At 39.6% G+C, this 18,510-nt stretch overlaps 1 protein-coding gene across 2 annotated transcripts in view; it reads right to left on the bottom strand.

Annotated features, from left to right (window-relative positions):
- The window catches only part of SYN2 (synapsin II), a 149,056-nt gene that overhangs the window by 66,426 nt on the left and 64,120 nt on the right, over positions 1 to 18,510 (bottom strand). The gene's annotated exons all lie outside the window — the stretch shown is intronic.

Raw genomic sequence — 18,510 nt, forward strand, 5'->3', positions numbered from 1 at the left:
TTATATTATAGTAAAACAAGACCGGGTATTATGTTATGTTATATTATATTATATTATATTATATTATATTATATTATATTATATTATATTATATTATATTAATTATATTATATTATACCGGGTCTTATATTAATTTTTGCTCCAAAAGACGCATTAGAGCTGATTGTCTGGCTAGGTCTTATTTTCGGGGAAACAAGAAATCAACCATTATAAATATCAATCCTCTTCTTTTTTCCCACAGTGGCTTTCAAGAGAAATATCTTTTGTTCACCAAGCCTCTAAATAACTCTCCAACTCTTGAAATTAAAGTTTTCAGTTTCTTTTTAGTTATGACATATATACTTTAAAAATTTCTTTATTTCTTTTAGCACACCTTACATGATAAAACGTCTCTCTAAAATTCCTTGTGTTCAATGGGGATTTATTGTCTGATGGATACCGAGATTCAGTTTTGCAAGATTAAAAGCGTTCTGGGGATTGGTGAACGAACAACAATGTGAACGTACTTGGCACTACTGAATTGTACATGTGAAATTGTTAAAATGGTAAATTTTATGTTATGTGTATTTTACCACAATTAAAAAAAAAATTCTTTGTGCTCTTTTAGAGTTAGGATACTTAAACATCAAAGATATTATTAATTTAGAACAGATAAGGTTCCAATCTATATATGTGATTTTCTGTTTGTGCTGTAGTACAGAGAGAGGAGTAACACATTCTGATTATAGGGTGAATGGGAGAAATTTTGTGTAGCTTAGGAATTCGTCTGAATTTCATTTTCTTCATATGTAAATGAGGAGATTTAACCACATGGTTTCTAAAGGCCTTTTCAGCCTCTGACAGTATCAGAGTTCAACAGCACGATTTCAATCTGTGATGTAGAAAGGGCATTTCAAGTAGAGAAGTGGCTTACACAAAAGTATTGTAGTATGAAAGTGTCATTCACAAAGGCCTGCCAAGCCGTGGTACAGTTATGATATGACACATGCATATGGCAGAGAAGACGTGACAGGGCAGTAGGGATGGAGAAGGCTGAAAGGTATGATGGAGCTGGTGCCTTGCTTCGTGGTTTGCCAGTGACCAGGACAGAGGCTCTGAAGACCTGTGAAGCCAATAATTTAAAATTGGGGGATAATGAAACAGAAATCTTGATAGGACTCTTGAAAAGAGATTTCTACTTAAATATTATTTCCCAGGTTCTAGATTCTGTAGTTGGGGGATTTTCCTAAGATAATGCTTAAATCCTGAAAACAAGAGTAGCTTCCCCATTGTGTCAACAATTCTGGTGCATGGCTACATTTCTTGAATGGCTTAAAGACGTAATAGTCTTTTTCTCTATCATTCACGGGTAGAAAATTCGAAACTAGGTCATCAAATCTCACCCCCCACCCCAATACAAGAATCTACAATATTCATAACAAGGGGTCATCAGAAAAATTATTATTTTTCAGGTGTGTGTGTGTGTGTGTGTTTTCCAGTTTCAGACAGCTGGTTTTTAAACTAGGCCAAAATTTGCTGTCTTGAAGTTTGCTGTTTGGTTTTGGCTCTGCCTACATAAAACCAGTCTGCCCCTTTTCGTACATGTTTGCCCTGTGGGAAACAGTGAGCAGACCCCCTTGAGACTTCATTTTTACCTGCTACACTGCCTGTACTATGTTAAACAGTCTTTGCCTGAAGCCTTCTCTTTGAAGAAAACGTTCTGTTTATGTTATTAGGGCATGACGACTAAAAACTTAATGAAATTCTGGATTGGTTAGATCAAACCTAAGTAAAGCAGGAAGTACTGGAAATTGCACAAATCTGAGACTTTATTCAGAGTCACTTTCTCTTGGCAAACTACCACTTAGAGAAAATATGATCTTGGAGAAATGCACATCTTTATTTCTTTAAAGTTATGAATTTTAATCAGACATAGTGGAATCTGTCTAAATTTCTGCCATCACTTTATAGCATGCCGTACTGTGGAAAAAAATAAACTTAACTAATTGGACTCCTCAAGCAGCTATACATCTTTCTCCAAATTTAGATTCATTGTTTATCTAAATGAAGATTTTAAGCATACAGAAACATTCAAAGAATTACATAACAAATACATATTTATCCAACACCCAATTTTGTCAAATCTTAATATTTTCCGAAAATTTATTGATTTTTTTTTAAAGAAATACATTAATATACACTTGAAATTTCCTGCACATTCCTCCCCAACCTCCTCCCCCTGCCTCTTCTACTCAGGGTTAAGAATCCTGAATTAATGTTTGTTATTTTCACATACATATTTATATTGTTTTACTATATGTGTACATATCTATAAACAATATATAGACTCTTTTGCTTGTTGGGGGCTTTATATAAGTGGTGTTATTCTATATCTATTTGCCTTTTTCAATCTAGAGCAGAAGCTGAGATACACATCTTTCTTGTGTCTGTGAATTAGAGATTTTTTTCTATCCTCCGTTTCATTGAATGTCCCAGTCTCACTTGGGAGATCAGTTTTAATGTCTGTCTTGTGAAGACTCGAGTCTTCATCTCCCGTTCCTGTCTGGGTATTCAAATCCAAGTCCCAAGTTACCAAAACAGATATCCCAAGAGGCTTGATATAACATCGTCTCATAGACTTACTGCTCATCTGTCTTCATTTTCAGCCCCTGGGGGGGTCCCTTGCATTCCTGAAAGCTCAGTTATGTACTTTAAAGAATGTTTTTCTTTTTTATTCAGAGCTGTTGGGAGTTTAATGGTGGAGGATTTTCAGGTTATTGTGTTCAAATGACTGCTAGAAACAGAAGTCAGATTGTTCTCTTTTTCTAAGCTTCAGTTAAGAAGCTCAAAAGCATATTTCAATTCAACAAACATTTATTGGTCACTTACTGTGATGATTAAATTTTATGTGTCAACTTGACTAAGCTATGGTGCCCTGTTGTTTGGTCAAATGCTAGTCTAGATGTTGCTGGAAGGTATTTTATAGACGTGATTAATATCCACAATCAGTTGACTTTAAGTAAAGGAGATTATCCTTGATAATGTATATGGGTTTCATCTCATCAGTTGAAGGCCTTAAAAGCAAAATCTGAGGTTTCCCAGGGAAGAAAGAATACTGCCTCAAGACTAACAGAAATTCTGCCTGCGTGGATTTCCAGCCTGCTGGACTGCCCTACAGATTTCAGACTCAAGTCTGCAATACCAACTCTTCCCGAGTTCCTAGCCTGTGGCCTGCCCTACAGACTTTAGATGGGCCGGTCTCTGTAATCATGTGAGCCAATTCCTTAAAATATATCTATATATCTCCTATTGGTTCTGTTTCTCTGGAGAACCCTAACTGATATGCTTACTGTGAATGAGGCCCTTTTGAGGGACAAAAAGATGAGTAAGAGTCAATCCCTTTCCATGCCCTCACAGAATTAATTTGTAGTCTAGTGGCAGACAAATAGTTACAAAAAAATTGGACTAAAACTCAAACCATTATAATGGTATAAAAAGTTATTTCTTCATCTACCCCACAAATATTTATTAAGCATCTGCTATTAGTGAGATGCTACTAGATACTAGAAATAGAAAATATAAGGCATAGATATCTTGGAACACTGTCTAGTATGAGACTCAGGAACAAATAGATAAAATGTAAAAAGCGTGTGAGTACAAAGAAAGAGATAAGTATATTCTGTTCTGAGAGTACTGAACTCAATGAGGTAAGGGTGAGGGAAGCCACCTTGGAAGTAGTCATACCTGAGCCCATCCTAAATTCAAATAGGAGTTAGCCAGGCAAAGTGAAGTAAAACTTAGGGCAGGCCATTCTGGGCAAATGGACAATATGCAAAGTTACTGTACACAAAATGTGAGGCAGGGAATGATGGGAGATGAGGCTAAAATGTTATAATAGTACAACAGGGGGGGATTGTACAACAAAGGTTGGAAACTGAGAAAGGCTTCTTGAAGAAGATAGCATTTAGGCCTGATCTGGAAAGAGGAGTAATGTAACAGGTGAAGATGAGGAGGATGGGGACAAAACACAGTCCTCTGGGAGAGAATAGGACATATGAAAGGGACCCTGGGAAATAAGAATACAGAGGTAGATTATGGCCAGACCACAGAGAGCTTTGAATGATTGATGACTCCCAGAGTAGAGACTTAGATATATTCCCTCAGGTAGTGGCTAGAGGCCTGTGAAAAACAGAAGATAATGAGGAAATTGCGGTTATAAACACCTACCACCTCCAAGGGCTTGGAAGGCCCTGACAGACACACCTGGCCATGGCATTCGGCTGCTTCTGAAAGACACAGCCAGACTAGCCAAGGGACAGGAAACATCTCTCCCATCCATCTTGGCACCACAAAAACTGGGAACAGAACAAAGGCTAAGGCAAGCCCCAGCCTGGGTTCTAGAGAAAAACAATAATAAGAGGGGGCCAAGCCGATTTACAAGTGGGGAAGAAGACAGGGACCCTGTCGGATCTCATCAAGCAGAATAATATAAAAGACTCATTGTTACTGTTTTCTCCCCTTGGGAAATGAAGCTCTAAACAGTAAACTGTGGTTAACACAGAGCAGTGACCTGGAAAGGAAACTAGGTTCTAGTCCAGATCCTGTCACTAGCTTACTGTGTGTGTGGATGAAGCAAGTTGTTTCATTTCTCTAGGTCTTGGTTTCCCCATTTGTATTGTGAGGGAGTTGAATTAAACTAGTGGTTCTCAAACCACGTTTTGTGGAGCCCCAGACGACCTCTGGGAACCCCTCAACCCATTTTAACCAATGAAGCTCCATTTTCACCAGCTTTATATATAGGGTTCTGCCTAAAGTTTTGTTTGAAAAAAATTCAGCTACTTAAAAAAATGTGAAGACCCCTGGACGTGAATCTCTAAGGTCCTTTCTAAGGTCAGTGGTTTATGACTTTGTGGTTTCACGACAAGTTGCTACTAGAGAGCTCCTACTGGGGCCAGGTTTGCATAAGAAACTCATGGTGGACGGAAGGGCAGACAGAAAGAGCAAAAACAAGTTTGAAGGCAGGGAGAGGAAATGAACCTGGGAGAAACGTCAGGAATCACGAAGGAGGTAGTTAAAGAGCCAAGACTAATAGATTCCAAAGTCTTTCCCGACATAGGTAAAACCAGACAACCTGAAAAGTGACTGAAGAAAGAGTTTCTAGAAAGAACTGTGGCATATGTCTAAAATTCTGCCTGTTTGCTTTCCTGCAAATAATTAAAACCACAAATAACAAGGGCTGCCTACATGTGCGACAGCATAGCTCTGTAACAAAAACTTGGAGAGAAAAATCACTGTTGAGGAGGAAAAAAGAGCTAGTGAGGTTTCCAGGAAAAGCTTATTTATTTGTTCAATTATTAAAAATTTATCAACTTTCTGCTAGGGGCCAGAAACTTCTAGGTTGCTGGGATTATAAAAATGAATAAAACACTATCTTTGTCCTCAAGGAGTACAAAATTTAGTGGAAGAGACAGACTCATAAGTAAAATGAGATGGGAAGCTCAGTTCAAAAGAGCTCAATGTTCGTAGGGAAGGAAAGGCACAGTTCAAGGAATACTGGCTGATTTCAAATAACAGCTAGAGGAGGAGATTTTTTTTTTTTTACCTGACTAAAGAAGGATGCCTGGCACTTATACAGAAAAGCTTGCTTCTCCAGGGACCAAAGGAGAGGAAAATAAACAAATCCATTAAAAGAAAATGGTGAGCCGGCCCGGTGGCTCAGGAAGTTGGAGCGTCATGCTCCTAACTCCGAAGGCTGCCAGTTCGATTCCCACATGGGCCAGTGGGCTCTAAACGACAAGGTTGCCAGTTCCAATCCTCGAATCCCACAAGGGATGGTGGGCATCGCCCCCTGCAACTAAGATTGAACACGGCACCTTGAGCTGAGCTGCCGCTGAGCTCCCAGATGGCTCAGTTGGTTGGAGCGCGTCCTCTCAACCACAAGGTTACCGGTTCGACTCCCGCAAGGGATGGTGGGCTGTGACCCCTGCAACTAGCAATGGCAACTGGACCTGGAGCTGAGCTGCGCCCTCCACAACTAAGATTAAAGGACAACAATTTGACTTGGAAATAAAAAGTCCTGGAAGTACACACTGTTCCCCAATAAGGTCCTGTTCCCCTTCCCCAATTAAAAAATCTTTAAAAAAAAGAAAAAGAAAATGGTGAGGCTAGGAATGAAGCTTAGAAAGCCAGAACTGAGAAGTGGGGCAATGGAGCCTGTGGAAGGCTGTATTGTTCAATAGAGCAGCAGCACCAGCCACACGTGGACACCTGAACTGTGTCCAGCGCCAACTGAGATGTGCTGGGAGGTGAAATACACATCCTGTTTTGAAGATTTAGTATGAAAAAAAGAATGCAAATATCTCTTTAATAATTTGCTTTATGTTGATTACATGTTGAATGAAAATATTTTGGACATATTGTGTTAAATAAAACATATTATTAATTTCACCTGTTTCCTTTGACTTCTTGCTTATACTGTGGCTACTAGAAAATTTAAAATTTCACATCAGGCCACATTTGCAATTTGCATTACGCTTCTATGAGAGTGCTGTGTTAATGTGTAAGATGATAGTCTATCCCTACCAAAATACTCAGGATAAAATACGGACTCAAGCTTTGAACAGTACACCAAAACACTGCATATGGGGCCAAATGGCTACTTCACAGTCTTGTAGTGGTCGAGGTCTATGAAAGAGGGAGAAAAATGGAATAAGTCATTCGATTTTGTGCATAAACTATGAATGGCTATTTCATCACAAACACTGGGTCTTTCAGCAAGGTTTTTCGTCTCTCTGTGTCTGTTTTCCTTGTCTTTAAAATGTGATAAGATATCTTTCCACCTGTGGTTGTATTTTCATTTATTTTCCAAAGTTTCTCACGTAATATTTCCCTTGACCCTTACTACAACCTGAGTGTTAGGCAGATTGCAGGCCATTATCCCCATTTTATGAGTAAACTAAAGCCAAAAGAGTTCAGCTCATGAACACGAACCTGAGCCTTTGAAGCTGGGTCTTCTCACTGTCAAGTCACTGCTCTTTCCATTACTCCATGTGAGCACTCACGGCACAAACATCACTCATCTGAGACTTCCTGCTCTTGGTTTTCATTTAGCTCTTCCTATACATGTCCCATCTCCCCTACCAGACTAAGTTCTTGAATGCAATATCCATATCATATTCTTCTGTGTAACTGCCGTATCATTTAACACTTTCCATGAAGTAGAAGCATAGAATTAAGACCAAGTAAAATGTGGCACAGAGGGCCAAGACAGGAAGACGTGGGAATCCGTTTTCCAGCTCAGTCCACGAAGGCTGCCTCTGTGGAAGGCTGCCACTAACTTCTGGGCAGGAAATTCTATCCTTTCCCATAAGGGCAAAAGGCAGAAAACACATAGACACAGGGGAGAGGATTTAAAACTTGACAACTCTCACTGCAACCCTAAGGCAGAATTTTTAGCAGGTTATATAACAGATTCTGGCACTACCCACTCATATTATTTATCCAGAGCACTGTTGGTTCCAGTTCCAGATGTTATGTGAGATGGTGGGCTGGGATGTAGTAGTTCTCTGTCTCCCAGGGCCTTTGTAAACAATGAGTGATGAGATCTTGTATGAGCCAGCACTGAGTGGCACAAAATCCAGAGCAGTATATCTGAAGTAATTTCCAGCATTTCTTTGTAGATTTTAAGACCAGATTTAAACAAAATAAGGTATTCCTTTGCCTTAAGATTGTAACTTGGTAAGGTACAATTTAGGAACTAAATCTGTCTATCTCAACATTGAATCCAAAGCACTTAGCAAAGTTGTCACTCAATAAATATATGCTGAATGACTCAGTAGTCAACTGGAAGAAACTGCTTTGTAGTTTTCCCTAGGGATAAACACTGGATCCAATGATTTTGTTCTTGGAAGCTTCAGTGAGCAAGGAGAATTCACCGTTATTTAAGTCTTTTTACATATCCATGAAGGTGGGGAAAGGGGCATGTGGTTGTAACTAACTGCACTGATTTTATGTGACTTCCAGCCAATATATTTAATCTATAGAAAATTCTTGGGTGACACTGAAATTGCAATGACCTCTGCTTCCCCCTGAGGTTAAACTCCAATCAAGAATGCCCTAGATTCTAGAATTTACAGGAACATTTGTTATCAACAAGAGGGAACCCTCTCTAAAATATTAGGAACTCCTTTGAGAATCTTTATTGTGGAGGAGACTAGCTGTTAGTTAATGCCTCTTCCCCTCTTTCTCCATAAAACATGTAAAAGTCACTCTGGATCCCAACGTCCCACAAGACTAGAAAACGGTTAGTTGATTTTGACTAAAGTCAAACCTAATGCAGTGGATATTCTGGCCACTTTGAGGAAAGAGCTTTGCAGCAAACATTCATTTGCCTCCAGATCTCTTACCAATCACAAAACCAGGATCTTCTCTCGCTCTGCATTCTTAGCTACCTTTTCCCTTTCACCCTCTCCCAACAGTGCCCCCATTCTCTTCTGCTCTTCTCCCAGCCTTCTCTGACCATGCTCCCTGTTTCCCTGCTGGCAATTGGAAACACAGCACCCTCACAAAAATCCCTAGTGTCAAACCCAAAAACATGAATCAGGAGAAGTTTTTCATTTCTTTTTTGCCCAGGAGTTCAGAAAGATCCACAATTTTTGCTGTCTAGTGGCTATGGTTTCATTATTGCTACTCTTTTTCTAGGCCGCCTCTCCAAAAAGAGCTGATATGTAGCCCCACAAATTAGCTAAGAAGATCAGTCTATCTTTTCTGGGCTATTATTAACCCTCTTATCCTGACTCAATGACTCATTCGAGGCCGTGACACTCTTGGCTAAGAAATGTAGTTAAAAGCATAGGCATTTCCTTCAAAGTGAAGTACTAATCTCAATTTAATTCTTTAAAAATTTATTGAATAGCTATTTTATGCTAGGAGGTACTGTACTAGGAGACAGGCATATAGAGATAAGTAATTCTAGACCCTACTCTTAGGAAGCCAACAATTACCCATTCACCAAAAGTTCACAGAATGCCCACTTATATCCTATTTACTATATTAAATGCTACAGGAAATAAAGTGGTATTCTAGGGAGCAAAATAATAGTCCAAAAACATAATGTTTCACTCTAATGTAAAATTAGGGAGGCAAACATCAAATCCCTCAGCCAGAAGCCCTCGGGATTTAAATTCTTATGTAAATTGGAACTACAGCTCCCTTGCATACCTTTTCTCAGGAACTGGTTGTTTAAGAAAGACCTTAGAACAGATTATTAAAAACGCAGAATGAAGAAAGGATGAAAGAGGTCTTTAACACTGGGAATGCCTGAACCCTGGAAGGTTTCATCTGACATACGGCACAAAAATTCATGCTTTTCACAGCTGATTTTCTTGGAGTCTTTTGTGTAGGAAAAGTAGAAAAACAGTCTAAGGTATGAAGATTGAAACTATTCTTGTGCCGCTACTGAAAACTGGCTGTGGGCTCTTTTCCCTAAAGTTGATTTTACTTCCGGGGCTAAGTCCTAAACTAGGGCTGTCCATACAGCAGGATTCCAGAGCTGAAATGGGTCCTTGCCTTCTAAAACCTCGTCACTCATTCCTTTCCATCCTGAAGAGCAAGTAGTGTCAGTCACTTACCTGACTAAGTCGCCTCTAGAATACAAGTCTCCTACTTCTCAATCAACTAACTATTCTTTCCGTGAAAAGGCCTTTGTTCAGATGAAAATTAGATGATTCTTTGGAATGACAAAGGTGAAATTTTTTTCAGGGCACTAAGATGGTTCTCCAACAGAAACCGGGTTCAGTAATTAGGAACAAAATTGGGGACTGAAAGGAAAGTTTCTTGGGAGCATATGTAGAAGAGAAGACTCTGGGTGACAGCACAGAGTCACAGGGTGACACAGGAGCTAGGGTTAATAGAACGTTGTCATGCTCGCTCGGAACCTGATGAGTGAACTCCTAGACATGCATCTTCTCCCGCATTTGCCTGTATCTCCCATGATGCTCACGTTATGAAGCTGAGGAGCAGTGGGTAGGAGAGGACGGTCAAATGGGAACTAGCAGGTTTCCAAATTTAGTTTCCTTCCTTCCTTCAACATTTATTATGAAGAATTTCAAACATATAGCAAAGAATTAAAATATAGCAAAGAATTAAAAGAATTTTACAGAGAATCCACAACCTATTCGGTTGGTACAAAAGTAATTGCGGTCGTTGCAATTATTTTTAACCTTTTAAAGCGCAATTACTTTTGCACCAACCTAATAGCTTCTATCATCAACATTGTACCATACTTGCTTTATGACACACAAGGTTTGACGATTAAGTTCGTGAACTCATCCTACCGTGTTTCCCCGAAAATAAGACCTGGCCGGACAATCAGCTTTAATGTGTCTTTTGGAGCAAAAATTAATATAAGACCCGGTCTTATATTATATTGTACTATATAAGACTCAGTCTTATATTATAGTAAAATAAGACCGGGTCTTATATTAATTTTTGCTCCAAAAGACGCATTAGAGCTGACTGTCTGGCTAAGTCTTATTTTGGGGGAAACAGGGTAAAACAAGTGCTGCATACCTCATTGCTAAATATCACTACAGTCAAAGTATCCCCCTTGGGAAGCTATGCATCGACGTCAGTGCCTAGTCCACCCTTCAAAGCAATTTTGGAACTCTTTTTCTGGAATGGCCATCAGCGCTGATGTCGTATTACCCTTGATGTCCTAAATGTCATCAAAATGTCTTATTTTCAATATTTCCTTTATCTTTGGGTAAAGACAGAAGTCATTGGGGGCCAGATCAGGTGAGTAGGGAGGGTGTTCCAATACAGTTATTTGTTTACTGGCTAAAAACTCCCTCACAGACAGTGCCGTGTGAGCGGGTGCATTGCCATGATACAAGAGCCATGAATTGTTGGCAAAAAATTCAGGCTGTCTTTTTCACGCAGCCTTTTCAGCACTTCTAAATAGTAAACTTGGTTAACTGTCTGTCCAGTTGGTACAAATTCATAACGAATAATCCCTCTGATATCAAAAAAAGGTTAGGAACATTATTGCAACAAGTTTGCAAACTTAATTGTCAGGCCTTATGAATATGAATTTGTTTATATAGTCTCTATTGATGGACAAGAAGGATGTTTCCAGTTTGGAGCTATTATGAATAAAGATGCTATCAACACTCTTGTATGAGTCTTTTTTTGTAAGCGTATGTTGGTTTCACTTTTTATTTTACTGTGTATTGACGCTAACCGCAGAACAGGCTTCGCAAGTTTATAAGAAAACTATTTGATCTAAGTTCTATTGACTACAGGAAAAATATGAAGGAATTGGAATTTAATCAAAAGAGTGCTGGAGCTCTAGTGAGAAGACCTTAGCTCTCACTGAAGGTGTGTGAAACTTCAATAAATCATTAAACTCTCTGAGAGCCTTAGTATCCTAATCTGTAAGATGAAATATTATTGGCCACCTTGTTATTAAAAGAATAAAATTAGATGTAAAAGCACTTTGCAGATTACACAGTGAAAACAAAAGAAATATGTTTCTCACACTATGATAATGTGTACTCCCAGTGAAGTAGTATGATGCAATGAGTAATATATTTCTAAGAGTAAAAAGGGAACTAATTCAAAGGTAATATGATCTTATATATAGGGAAATCTAAAAAATCCACAAAAAAAGTTATAGCTAATAAATGAATTCAGCAAAGTTGAAGGATATAAGATAAACGTGCAAAAATCAGTTGTATTTCTATATCTAGCAATGAACAATCTGAAAGGAAATTAAGAAAACAATTCCATTTATAATAACATCAGGAAGAATAAAATACTTAGGAATAAATTTAACCAAGGAGGTGCAAGACTTGTATGCTAAAAACTATAAAATATTGCTGAAAAAAATTGAAGACAACCAAAACAAATGGAAAGACATAATATTGTTAAGACGGCCATACTCCCCAAAGTGCTCTACAAATTCAGTGTAATCCCTACCGAAACCTAAAGTCCTTTTTGCAGAAATGAAAAAGCTGATCCAAATATTTATATGTAATTTCAAGGGCCTGTGAATAGCTAAAACAATATTGAAAAAGAACAAGGTTGGCGGACTCATAATCCATCTTACTGCAAAGCCACAGTAATCAAGACAGTGTAGCACTGGCATAAAAATAGACATAGAGATCAATGGAATAGAATGAAAAGTCCAGAAATAAACCCATACATACATGGCTAATTGATTTTAGACAATGGTGCCAGGACAATTCAATGGGGGAAAGAACAGTCTTTTCAATAAATGGTGCCGAGACAACTGGGTATCCACCCACGTGGAAAAGAGTGAAGTTGTACCCTTACCTCACACCGTATACAAAAATGAACTCAAAATGGGTCAAAATGGGTCATAGCTTTAAGTGTACTGTGTCTCCCTGAAAATAAGACCTAGCCAGACAATCAGCTCTAATGCATCTTTTGGAGCAAAAATTAATATAAGACCTGGTATTACATAATTATATTATATTATATTATACCTAGTTTTATATTAATTTTCTCTCCAAAAGACTCATTAGAGCTGATTGTTCATCTAGGTCTTATTTTCGGGAAAACACGGTAAGATATAAAGTTATGAAACTGCTGGGGGGAAAAATAGGGATAAATCTTCATGACCTTGAATTAGGCAAGGATTTTTTAGATATAGACCAAAAGCGCAAGTAACTAAAATAGTAATAATAAATTAGACTTCACTAAGAACTTTTATGCATCAAAGGATACCATCAAGGAAGTGAAAAGACAACAAACAGAATGGGAGAAAATATTTGCAAATCATATATTTAATAAGGATCTAATATCCAAAATATATTTTAAAAAAATTCTTACAACTCAACAAAAAAAGACAAACACCCAATTTCAAAAATGGGCAAGGGACTTGAATAGACATTTCTCCAAAGAACACATACAAATCACCAAAAAACACATGAAAAGATGCTCAACATCATTAGATAGATTCTAAGGAGACAAACTTTACCAACAATCACACAGGGGTCTTACGTAGGAGTTTCTCCCAATATTTCTTTTGTAAATAGCTGGGGAAAATAGCACCTGAACTGATTATATCTATCAATCAATCAATCAATCAATCAATCAATGACACTAAATAATCTGTGACGATGCAGGTCCCAACTTAAAACACGCATCCCAATAGTACAGATGCTAGGAAATCAGATGGCTGAATAAGTTCACCCTGGAGTCTGACGACTTAATGACTGCTTTTATTCCTGAAGGAAGAAGCAGGGAGACAAAACCTTCATTTAAAAGAGACTTTGTATACAAAAAAGAGGGAAGGGAAGGGAAGGGAAGGGAAGGGAAGGGAAGGGAAGGGAAGGGAAGGGAAGGGAAGGGAAGGGAAGGGAAGGGAAGGGAAGGGAAGGGAAGGGAAGGGAAGGGAAGGGAAGGGAAGGGAAGGGAAGGGAAGGGAAGGGAAGGGAAGGGAAGGGAAGGGAAGGGAAGGGAAGGGAAGGGAAGGGAAGGGAAGGGAAGGGAAGGGAAGGGAAGGGAAGGGAAGGGAAGGGAAGGGAAGGGAAGGGAAGGGAAGGGAAGGGAAGGGAAGGGAAGGGAAGGGAAGGGAAGGGAAGGGAAGGGAAGGGAAGGGAAGGGAAGGGAAGGGAAGGGAAGGGAAGGGAAGGGAAGGGAAGGGAAGGGAAGGGAAGGGAAGGGAAGGGAAGGGAAGGGAAGGGAAGGGAAGGGAAGGGAAGGGAAGGGAAGGGAAGGGAAGGGAAGGGAAGGGAAGGGAAGGGAAGGGAAGGGAAGGGAAGGGAAGGGAAGGGAAGGGAAGGGAAGGGAAGGGAAGGGAAGGGAAGGGAAGGGAAGGGAAGGGAAGGGAAGGGAAGGGAAGGGAAGGGAAGGGAAGGGAAGGGAAGGGAAGGGAAGGGAAGGGAAGGGAAGGGAAGGGAAGGGAAGGGAAGGGAAGGGAAGGGAAGGGAAGGGAAGGGAAGGGAAGGGAAGGGAAGGGAAGGGAAGGGAAGGGAAGGGAAGGGAAGGGAAGGGAAGGGAAGGGAAGGGAAGGGAAGGGAAGGGAAGGGAAGGGAAGGGAAGGGAAGGGAAGGGAAGGGAAGGGAAGGGAAGGGAAGGGAAGGGAAGGGAAGGGAAGGGAAGGGAAGGGAAGGGAAGGGAAGGGAAGGGAAGGGAAGGGAAGGGAAGGGAAGGGAAGGGAAGGGAAGGGAAGGGAAGGGAAGGGAAGGGAAGGGAAGGGAAGGGAAGGGAAGGGAAGGGAAGGGAAGGGAAGGGAAGGGAAGGGAAGGGAAGGGAAGGGAAGGGAAGGGAAGGGAAGGGAAGGGAAGGGAAGGGAAGGGAAGGGAAGGGAAGGGAAGGGAAGGGAAGGGAAGGGAAGGGAAGGGAAGGGGAAAGAAATTAGTGTTGGAAAAAGCTATCTTCTCTAAATAAAAAAACGGTATTTAGAAAGCACATTTGGTAACCATAAGATTGCCACAGGGACATGAAAGACAGTTGGTGCCTGACCACTGCACTGTACACCTGAGGCTGAAGCTGAATAATAGTGAATGCCAGCTATATATGTATGTATAGTCACAGGATGTGGAGTACAGCATAGGGAATAGAGTCAGTGGAACTGTAACAGCTGTATATGATGTCAGAGGGGCAGTAGATTGGCGAAGGAGGGTTATCACTCTGTGAGGGGTATAAATCTCTAACTATTACATTGTTTTGCACACCTGAAACTAAGAAAAAAACCCAGTATGTATGCTTTAAGTCAAAGCCCTCTTCCCACTCCGATTCTCAAACTGAAGGGCAGTCAGTGTTAAAGGTATGGCCATCTTCAGCAAAAAAAGGCTTATGGTTCGCAGTAGCTAGGTGATTTTATCAGTTTGTTTAGAACTGTACGGTAGTGAGAAAAGCACAGGAAAGACATCTGGATTATTTTTATCCAAGCTCTGTTACCAACTCACTATCCTGGGCAAGTTTCTTATCTCCTGCAGGGCCTCAGATTCTCTGACTATAATATGGTAGTTCAACCAGATGTCTAAAGCTACTTCTTCTGAGAAGAGTACTCTATACTGCTCCTAGGAGTTGGTCTTATTTTCCTAGGTTACAAAAAAAACAGTTTTCCCAAACTGTTCTATGAAATTCATTGGGTGTTCTGTGGCAGGGCTTCTATAGTGACATGATTTTAGGAAACGTTGGGTTAAAACCCATCCTGCACTGAAAGGTCAGAGATGATGAATAAGTCATATTGCTCTTCCTTACATGGGATTCTTTAAAATACAGTGCATTATTCCAGAAGCCCCCACGTGAGTCATCTCAGATGGGAATGATCTCCCTGGATGACCATTAGCAACTAAGCTAAGCAGAGAATTACATTACCAGCCTGATTACAGTGACATCATTACACAGACAAGCTCTCTGATGAGATAAGTATCCGCTAATCTATTTTTTGACCAGATAGTCAATAAGGGCCAAAACAAATGTCATTAAGTTGTAACAACACCCATCACTCAAAGCTACAGATTAAAAGTTACTCAAGCAGGAAGGAAAATATTAACATTAGATAGTCCCAGGGTAATAGATTTTCAATTCCAAAGACAAATTTGTCTTGGAAGCTGTTGTTGGTATCTATCTGGGTACCAGGCGGAAATGATTAGTCCCTTTGATGCCTAACTTCGTATTTTTTCCTTTAGTTGCAATACTTCTGCTGGGTAGCTGGAATCAAAATAAGGCATATGGTTGTGTGAAATAGTATGTTTGAATAGTTGAATAGTATATGAAACAGTATGTGAAATAGTATATGACATTGGAATGTAAAAGACTATCTAATCCAACTTGTCTTCACCCCTAAAACACACACACACACACACACACACACACACACACACACGCACATGCACACCTCCAGCTAATAGTAAGATTGTAAATCTCATACATAACTTCTAACACACTAATTTTCAGTCACTGATGATACAAATACCAGTTATTTACTAAGTGTTATGATGTGCTAGGCATTAACTTGTCCTCAACACTCTTAGGATCTAAATGAGATAAAACATATAGAAATGTGGTAGGCAGAATTCTAAGATTTCTCACCCTAATCTCAGGATTGTTGAATATGTCTTTTATTCCCATGAATAGGTTATTATATGGCACAGTTGACTTTAATATATAATAATAGAAGACTATCCAGGTGGACCTAATCTAATCACACAAGCCCTTTAAAAGTAAAGAGGTTTCTCCAGCTGGTAGCAGAAAAGGAAGTCAGAGTTTTGAAGCACAAGAAAGAAGCGCCCTGCCTTTCCTGGGTTGAAGGCCACCTCTAGGAGCTGGCCCCTGGCTGACAGTTAGCAAGCAAATGGGAATCTGAGTTCTACAACCATAAAAAACTGAATTCTGTCAACAAGAATACAATTGGAAGCAGATTTTCCCCTTGCATCTCCAGGCAAGAACTCAGCCCAGCCGACACCTTGATTTGGACCTTACGATACCCTGAGAACCCAGCCACACTATGTCAGACTAATGACCTACACAACTGTGAGCTAATCAATGGGTGTTGCTATGCAGCAAGAGAACACTAATACCACAAACCAGTTCCAGAGGAATTGTATGAGTTCATAGTTCTACTAAGATGGCAAGGTGGGGGTCTCGGATGACACTTCAAGCCAGGTTAGAAAAATTTTCCCTATAGTACAATAGAGTTCATATGTTCTCCAGAAATTTTGAGAGAAAAATTTTCAAATGAAGCTATGTGAATTCTGCAGTGAAAGGTCTTTGAGAATATTATGGATTGTTTTACTGGAAGCTTCTAATGCTTTCCTTTGTAAAGCACCAGATGTGCGCTAGGGCAAGGCTGTTTTCTAATTAAGTCAAGGTTTCTTTCCTCTCCTGGGGTGCTACCAGAACAAAAACCCCTAGAAGGCATATATCTTCCCTTTTCCCTCTTTCCCTTCTATTCTGTCATTCAAACATTTGTTAAATGTCCATTTGTGCCAAACATTGTGCATAGATTAAATAGTTTAGTGCCTCAGAGGAGTTGGAGGTTACTTCTGGCTATGAGCGGGTGAGGTATATTTGCAAAGGCCAAAAATTACTTTACCAGGCTTTTGGATATGCAAAGAGGTGTAAGTTTAGGGGTCAACAATGCTGAAGAAAGGGTTCCACCCCAGGATTCCAAAATCTCTATTCTTCTCCAGTGACGAGATCCAAAGCCCTTGTCTAACACTGCCGCTGCTACATGAGTTGGCATTCTCCTGATTTAAACTTTATGAACAGATGAAATCAGATTGCTCATACAATTCAATTATGTTATCAAAGACACAAGCAGTTCCCTCTCAATTCACAACAGTGTCTGCAAATTTTAAAAATGGATGAGTTTCACATGGATAATCAAGGCTCCAGAAACTGATTACATGCGTTGCACTCACTTAGTGCCAATAATGCTGAAGATAAAAAAAAATTTAAAAGAAGAATCTTTTAAAGTCCATCTTATCTGCAGCACACTTACCTACATCACCACCATCTCTTCCTTCTTAGTTATTTTAAGTTTTGTTATTTGGTTTTGGAAAATGTTTCACATGCTTAAAAAGGAGGTATATTCTCTAGTTGTTGGGTGCAGGATCTCTATATGTGCCAATAGATCATGCGTATTAATTATGTTGTTCACATGTTCTATATCTTTACCACTTTTTTGATGCTTGAACTTCTAATAATGAAGATGTATTGAAATCTCCTGACAAATATATTGCATTTGTAAATTTCTCCGAGATTCTTCAATTTTGCCTTATATATTTTGAGGCTATTTTAGAATAATTACATCTTCTGAGTTGAAACTTTTGCCTTAAAATATATTTTGTTTGGGGCCGGCCCGGTGGCTCAGGCGGTTAGAGCTCCATGCTCCTAACTCCAAAGGTGGCCGTTTCGATTCCCACATGGGCCAGTGGGCTCTCAACCACAAGGTTGCCAGTTCAACTCCTCTGAGTCCCGCAAGGGATGGTGGGCTCTGCCCCCTGCAACTAGCAACGGCAACTGGACCTGGAGCTGAGCTGCGCCTTCCACAACTAAGACTGAAAAGACAACAACTTGACTTGGAAAAAAGTCCTGGAAGTACACACTGTTCCCCAATAAAGTCCTGTTCCCCTTCCCCAATAAAATCTTTAAATATATATATATTTTGTTTGATATTAATATGGCTACTCTAGCATTCTTTTTTTCTTTCTAAACAGCTTTGTTGAGGTATTATTGCTACCCTAGTATTCTGATGTTTAGTGTTTGCCTGGTGTGTGTGTGTGTGTATATATATATATATATATTTTTTATATTTTTACATTCATGACCTTATGTTTTGGGTGTGTTTCTTGTAAAAAGCATATAGTTCAATTATTTTTAAATCCTATTTGATAACCTATCTCTCTTTTAACTGGCAAATTTTGGCCACTCACATTTATTGGGATTACTGTTATGTTTCAACTTAACTGTGCTTTTCCTTTGCCCTATACATCTTTTTTTACTCATTTCCTGCCCCGTTCTTTTTAAATTTGTTAATTTTCTGATGCTATA

Source organism: Rhinolophus sinicus, chromosome 5 (genome assembly GCF_057876585.1).
Source record: "Rhinolophus sinicus isolate RSI-liver-muscle chromosome 5, RSI-T2T, whole genome shotgun sequence".
Taxonomy (NCBI): domain Eukaryota; kingdom Metazoa; phylum Chordata; class Mammalia; order Chiroptera; family Rhinolophidae; genus Rhinolophus; species Rhinolophus sinicus.